Source organism: Rhipicephalus microplus, unplaced genomic scaffold (genome assembly GCF_043290135.1).
Source record: "Rhipicephalus microplus isolate Deutch F79 unplaced genomic scaffold, USDA_Rmic scaffold_134, whole genome shotgun sequence".
NCBI lineage: Eukaryota > Metazoa > Arthropoda > Arachnida > Ixodida > Ixodidae > Rhipicephalus > Rhipicephalus microplus.
In genome coordinates, this window is record NW_027464706.1 from 218,141 (window position 1) to 225,000 (window position 6,860).

General features: G+C 59.2%; 2 non-coding genes across 2 annotated transcripts; both read left to right on the top strand.

The window, feature by feature from the left end:
* Positions 1–3,056: 3,056 nt before the first annotated feature.
* LOC142790927 (small subunit ribosomal RNA) lies at positions 3,057–4,871 on the top strand. The gene has a single exon (XR_012889864.1). It is a non-coding gene; the product is annotated as a small subunit ribosomal RNA (ribosomal RNA).
* A 1,719-nt stretch (positions 4,872–6,590) lies between these two features.
* Positions 6,591–6,743, top strand: LOC142790888 (5.8S ribosomal RNA). The gene has a single exon (XR_012889835.1). It is a non-coding gene; the product is annotated as a 5.8S ribosomal RNA (ribosomal RNA).
* The last annotated feature ends 117 nt before the right edge of the window (positions 6,744–6,860 follow it).

The following is a 6,860-nucleotide window of genomic DNA, read 5'->3' on the forward strand; positions in this document are numbered from 1 at the left end:
TGCTTATCGCTGCTATTATAGGGGCACCCCGGCAGACGCAAAAAAAAAAAAAAAAATTTTTTTCGACATTCTTTTTTGCTCGTCGACCTCGGGTGACCCAGGTCGCAGTGGGAGCCGCGCACGAAAGCGGCGTCGCGAGACGGCTTCGCGGTCGCTAGTCGCACGAGCTCGGCAACCGCGTCTGCCGGGGCGGAGTTCGGGACGCCGACGGCTAAGTGGGAACCGCCGCTCGGATGTTCGCCGTTTGTGGCCGAGTGAGTGCTGGCACTCCGGCGAAGCCAAACGGGGCCGATTCCGGCACGATATCGGCGTCTTTCTACGTGCTCGCCGGCGACCGTCGCACGAGTACGGCAAAGTGCGTCTGCCGGGGCGGGGTTTGCGACGCGTACGCAATAGTGAGAACCGTCGCTCGGATGTTCGTCGTCTTTCGCCGAGCCAGTGCTGGCAATCCGGCGAAGCCGAACGGAGCCGATTCGGGCACGATATCGGCGTCTTTCCACGTGCTCGCCGGCGACCGTCGCACGAGTACGGTAAACCGCGTCAGCCGGGGCGGAGTTCGGGACGCCGATGCGAAAGTGGGAAGCGCCGCTCGGATCTTCGCCGTTTTTGGAGGAGTCAGTGGCGGCACTCCGGTGAAGCCAAGGTGCGCCAATTCGCGCACGATATCGGCGTCTTTCGACGTGCCCGCCGGCCACCGTCGCACGAGTACGGCAAACCTCGTCTGCCGGGGCGGGGTTTGCGACGCCGACGCAAAAGTGGGAACCGCCGCTCGGATGTTCGCCGTTTTTGGCAGAGTGAGTGCTGGCACTCCGGCGAAGCGAAAGAGCGCGAATGCGCCCACGAAAGTGGCGTGTTTGGACGTGCTTGACGACGACCACCGCAGGAAAACGAAAAACCACGTCAGCCGGGGCGAGCGACCCATGGCGGTCTGGGTGCTTATCGCTGCTATTATAGGGGCACCCCGGCAGACGCAAAAAAAAAAAAAAAATTTTTTTCGACATTCTTTTTTGCTCGTCGACCTCGGGTGACCCAGGTCGCAGTGGGAGCCGCGCACGAAAGCGGCGTCGCGAGACGGCTTCGCGGTCGCTAGTCGCACGAGCTCGGCAACCGCGTCTGCCGGGGCGGAGTTCGGGACGCCGACGGCTAAGTGGGAACCGCCGCTCGGATGTTCGCCGTTTGTGGCCGAGTGAGTGCTGGCACTCCGGCGAAGCCAAACGGGGCCGATTCCGGCACGATATCGGCGTCTTTCTACGTGCTCGCCGGCGACCGTCGCACGAGTACGGCAAAGTGCGTCTGCCGGGGCGGGGTTTGCGACGCGTACGCAATAGTGAGAACCGTCGCTCGGATGTTCGTCGTCTTTCGCCGAGCCAGTGCTGGCACTCCGGCGAAGCCGAACGGAGCCGATTCGGGCACGATATCGGCGTCTTTCCACGTGCTCGCCGGCGACCGTCGCACGAGTACGGTAAACCGCGTCAGCCGGGGCGGAGTTCGGGACGCCGATGCGAAAGTGGGAAGCGCCGCTCGGATCTTCGCCGTTTTTGGAGGAGTCAGTGGCGGCACTCCGGTGAAGCCAAGGTGCGCCAATTCGCGCACGATATCGGCGTCTTTCGACGTGCCCGCCGGCCACCGTCGCACGAGTACGGCAAACCTCGTCTGCCGGGGCGGGGTTTGCGACGCCGACGCAAAAGTGGGAACCGCCGCTCGGATGTTCGCCGTTTTTGGCAGAGTGAGTGCTGGCACTCCGGCGAAGCGAAAGAGCGTGAATGCGCCCACGAAAGTAGCGTATTTGGACGTGCTTGACGGCGACCGCCGCAGGAGTACGAAAAACCACGTCAGCCGGGGCGAGCGACCCACGGCGGTCTGGGTGCTTATCGCTGCTATTATAGGGGCACCCCGGCAGACGCAGAAAGAAAAAAAAAAATGGAGACATGGCGTGCGTCACCGTGCGGCTTCGCAGCGTTGCCGAAGTCGCCGAGCCCTTCGACTGAGCCGAACGGCGGACAGGGAACGTTGGTCGGCCGTTCTAACCTGTCGGTGCCACGCCGAGACGTCGTTAAGGAAAACCGCGTCGTGGGCCTCTACGACGCCGTCGAGTCGTTGTACGTTTGGTGTCCAGCGTGTCGGCGGCGAGTAGCGGACACGTCGTTCACGACTTCGGTCTTTCGCAGTCGACGCGAACTTGCGGAGAGTCGTGGTGCCTCACGTTTTCGGCAGAAACCGCGGCGGAATTTTCCCGTGCGTGCGCGCACGACCTCGGTGCTGTGCCGTCAGCGTAGTGTTGCACAAACTCGTGGCCTACCCAAGGTGCGGTACGTTTGCGGCCGTATCCTCGGTGGGAATTTCGTGAGTAGGGTCCCAAATTCTACGACCTCGGCGGGTTTGAGAGCGACGTAGACTTGTGGCACGCTCAACATGCCACACGTTTCGGGGCACACCCGCGGTGAAATTTTCTCGAGTACGCTCGTATTAGGGCCCAAGGAGGTCTGGGTACTTATCGCTGCTATTATGTGGGGGTTCTCGTGAGCGGCGTACGCGAAAGCGACCGGGTGTCTGATATGCGGCGGGCTTCGGCCTCGTCAAGCGTGTCCTCGGGTCTGCTCCAGGGGAATCCACGGCAGTCGTCTGCAGCCTCATCCGCTTGATGCGTTAGGGGCTGGTTGTCGGACGGTGCCGTTTTACCACGATATCGAGGTGTGTTCCGTGTCGTCCTCGGGCGATTCAGATGCGAAAGCGCCGAAGACGCGGGCGTGACCCGTCGTCTGGCGGCTTTGCAGTCTCGGCTCCGTTGCTAGTTCCGGCCGGTCCACCGACAGTGCAGCGGGCTTGGGCAACCCGCACGGCGCGACCGAGTCGATGCAACGAAAAAGAGCGAGCATGAACGTGCTTCTTGCCGCACGGCTCCCACTCGTCTTTCGGGAAGGTTGTGCCGTAGCGAGCTCGAACGCCGTCATCTCGGAGTGCAAAATAAGCGTGTTGGGGCGCCTGAAGGTGGCCTCCGCCGCACACAGACTGCGTCCGGCCCGCCGAGGGCGAGGACGGACGCGCAGTCGAACGATTACCTGGTTGATCCTGCCAGTAATCATATGCTTGTCTCAAAGATTAAGCCATGCATGTCTAAGTACATGCCGAAATAAGGCGAAACCGCGAATGGCTCATTAAATCAGTTATGGTTCCTTAGATCGTTTCTTCCTACTTGGATAACTGTGGCAATTCTAGAGCTAATACATGCAGTGAGCCTGGAGCCCTTTGGGTAACGGGTGCTTTTATTAGACCAAGATCGATCGGGTTTCGGCCCGTATTGTGTGGTGACTCTGGATAACTTTGTGCTGATCGCATGGCCACGAGCCGGCGACGTTTCTTTCAAGTGTCTGCCTTATCAACTTTCGATGGTAGGTTACTTGCTTACCATGGTTGTTACGGGTAACGGAGAATCAGGGTTCGATTCCGGAGAGGGAGCCTGAGAAACGGCTACCACATCCAAGGAAGGCAGCAGGCGCGCAAATTACCCACTCCCGGCACGGGGAGGTAGTGACGAAAAATAACAATACGGGACTCTTTTGAGGCCCCGTAATTGAAATGAGTACACTCTAAATCCTTTAACGAGGATCAATTGGAGGGCAAGTCTGGTGCCAGCAGCCGCGGTAATTCCAGCTCCAATAGCGTATACTAAAGCTGCTGCGGTTAAAAAGCTCGTAGTTGGATCTCAGTTCCAGACGAGTAGTGCATCTACCCGATGCGACGGCTCGGACTGAACATCATGCCGGTTCTTTCTTGGTGCACTTCATTGTGTGCCTCGAGATGGCCGGTGCTTTTACTTTGAAAAAATTAGAGTGCTCAACGCAGGCGAGTCGCCTGAATAAACTTGCATGGAATAATAGAACAAGACCTCGTTTCTGTTCTGTTGGTTTTTGGAATACGAGGTAATGATTAAGAGGGACGGACGGGGGCATTCGTATTGCGGCGCTAGAGGTGAAATTCTTGGACCGTCGCAAGACGAACTACTGCGAAAGCATTTGCCAAGAATGTTTTCATTGATCAAGAACGAAAGTCAGAGGTTCGAAGGCGATCAGATACCGCCCTAGTTCTGACCATAAACGATGCCAACCAGCGATCCGCCTGAGTTACTCAAATGACTCGGCGGGCAGCTTCCGGGAAACCAAAGTATTTGGGTTCCGGGGGAAGTATGGTTGCAAAGCTGAAACTTAAAGGAATTGACGGAAGGGCACCACCAGGAGTGGAGCCTGCGGCTTAATTTGACTCAACACGGGAAAACTTACCCGGCCCGGACACTGGGAGGATTGACAGATTGAGAGCTCTTTCTTGATTCGGTGGATGGTGGTGCATGGCCGTTCTTAGTTGGTGGAGCGATTTGTCTGGTTAATTCCGATAACGAACGAGACTCTAGCCTATTAAATAGGTGCGGGGTTCCCAGCACCTTACAACCTTCTTAGAGGGACAAGCGGCTCCTAGCCGCACGAAACAGAGCAATAACAGGTCTGTGATGCCCTTAGATGTCCGGGGCCGCACGCGCGCTACACTGAAGGAAGCAGCGTGTCTTTATCCCTGTCTGAAAAGACTGGGTAACCCGTGGAACTTCTTTCGTGATTGGGATAGGGGCTTGCAATTGTTCCCCTTGAACGAGGAATTCCCAGTAAGCGCGAGTCATAAGCTCGCGTTGATTACGTCCCTGCCCTTTGTACACACCGCCCGTCGCTACTACCGATTGAATGATTTAGTGAGGTCTTCGGACCGATGTCCGGCGCGGCCTTTCGGTTGCGCCGGTCTGTTGGAAAGATGACCAAACTTGATCATTTAGAGGAAGTAAAAGTCGTAACAAGGTTTCCGTAGGTGAACCTGCGGAAGGATCATTAACGGATTGTGAAGGGTGAGCGCCTCAGCTGCGTCTGCGCCCGACACTTTCTGCCGCTGACCCCGTTTGGACGCGGGGTCGGCTTTTCCCCACGGGGCTGCCTGAATGTGGAGCGGCACCCCGTGACAAATTGTTGCGCCCAGCGGACGCCAACACCGCGACCTTGGACGGTCGGCCAGGTGGCGGACGCGGGTACAAACGGCGCAACGCACTCATAGGTCGGCTTTCGACCCGCCACTGCACCGTGGCTCGAAGCGCTCGAAATGCGCGACCCGACCGCTGCGGGACCGCCTAGTACTGTAAACAGGAGCGGCGGAGCGCGAACGGCGAGTCGTGGTTACGTCGGTAGAAGGCGAGGCTGCGCGTTCCCGAAACGCCAGCCGAGTGCCCTCCCGACCGTTCGAGCGTGCAAGAACGAGACCCGACAATCGCGCGGCGACTGCCAAGTACGAGAGGAACGGCACAAGCGTCGGCGGTCGGTCAAGGAACTGGCGATGTGACGGGTCCGCTGTGCACCAGTGCATACCGTCCCGCCGTCCGCGGCAAGCGCCTCCGCGTCCTCGGGTGACGGAGGCTGCCGGTCGGTTCTTGCAGGCGAGGGATCTCGCTGGCACCGGTTCGCGTTGACGCGCGGCCGGTCATGGCACGGCGATGCGACGGCCGAGGTGCGCAGTACTCGATGGAGGAACCGCACGCTCCGATGACCGTCCCGCCCTCCGCGGCGTATGCGTACCGACCGTAATGGTTGCAGCAGCGCCGGCCGGCTTTTGAATTCGCCACACGAAACACGGTGCGAGATCGCGGTTAGGGGAGCGTCGACGTTGCCAGGCGTTTTGCTTGCTGCCGAGGGAAAGGCGGCACGGCCACGTCGCGCTCGTCGCGATTAGCGGGTCTGCGCGCTTTGGGAAGGTGCCGCAACGACTTGCCGAAAGAGGAAGCACGGAAGAACGAGGGACTTGGACGTCCCGACAATTGAACGCACTTGCGGCCAGGCCCTTGCTGGCTTCGTTCTTCCGCCTCGAGTAGGCTCGTACGCGGCTCCGGCGCCGAAAGTGGTCCTTGGCACCGACTTCGGTGGACGTGGGAAGTGCCGCGCAAGTACGGCGCGCCTGGCTCCACCTGTTGGCTAAAGTAGGCAGCCGGATCGGCATTTTGGTGTGCGGTGGCAAACCGTGGATGCGAAAAAAGCTTGTGCGATTTCGTGGAACAAAAAGCGGGGGTCCCCCTTTTTATGCGGAGGAGACCGACCCGCCCGCCGTGGTGAACCGCGACGCCACGGTAAAAACGGGAGAGGCTTGTCGATGGGACCGTGCATCCCGCGCTCCACGGAGGCCGGGAGGCGGCCGCCCGAGGAAATGTGTAGCCGTCGAGGCCCGCATCTGCGTGCACTCTTATCCAAATGGGTGTACCGCAGGCATTTTCTGGTTAGGCGGGCCAATGAGAGCGAGCACACAACGATACCTACGGGTCCGGCTTGGAGAACCGGCTTCGACGCCTCCCGAGTATTTATAGAGGGGTGGACCACGAAAGCACTCGCAAGTAGCGGAAGCGAAACGCCGTCCGAAACACACCGTTTGCTCGATTTGCGGCAGCCGAAAAAGGCGCGGCAGAGTTTTGGAGTCCAAGCGTGCGCTGAAAAGCGCCCTTCTTGGCCACTGTTTGGCCGAGTGCCAGAAACGTTTGGTTTTGACTGTACGGAATTGAACAAACACTTTTTCACGACTCTAAGCGGTGGATCACTCGGTTCTCGGGTCGATGAAGAACGCAGCCAGCTGCGAGACTTGGTGTGAATTGCAGGACACACTGAGCACTGATTCTTTGAACGCACATTGCGGCCTTGGGTCTTCCCTTGGCTTCGTCTGTCTGAGGGTCGGATCACATATCAAGAGAGCCTTCGGCGCACAAGGGAACGTGAGCCGTCGACTCGTTTTGACCGCGTCGGCAACACGGACAGCACGCTGAACACCTCACAGCGAGCGCCAACAGCGGC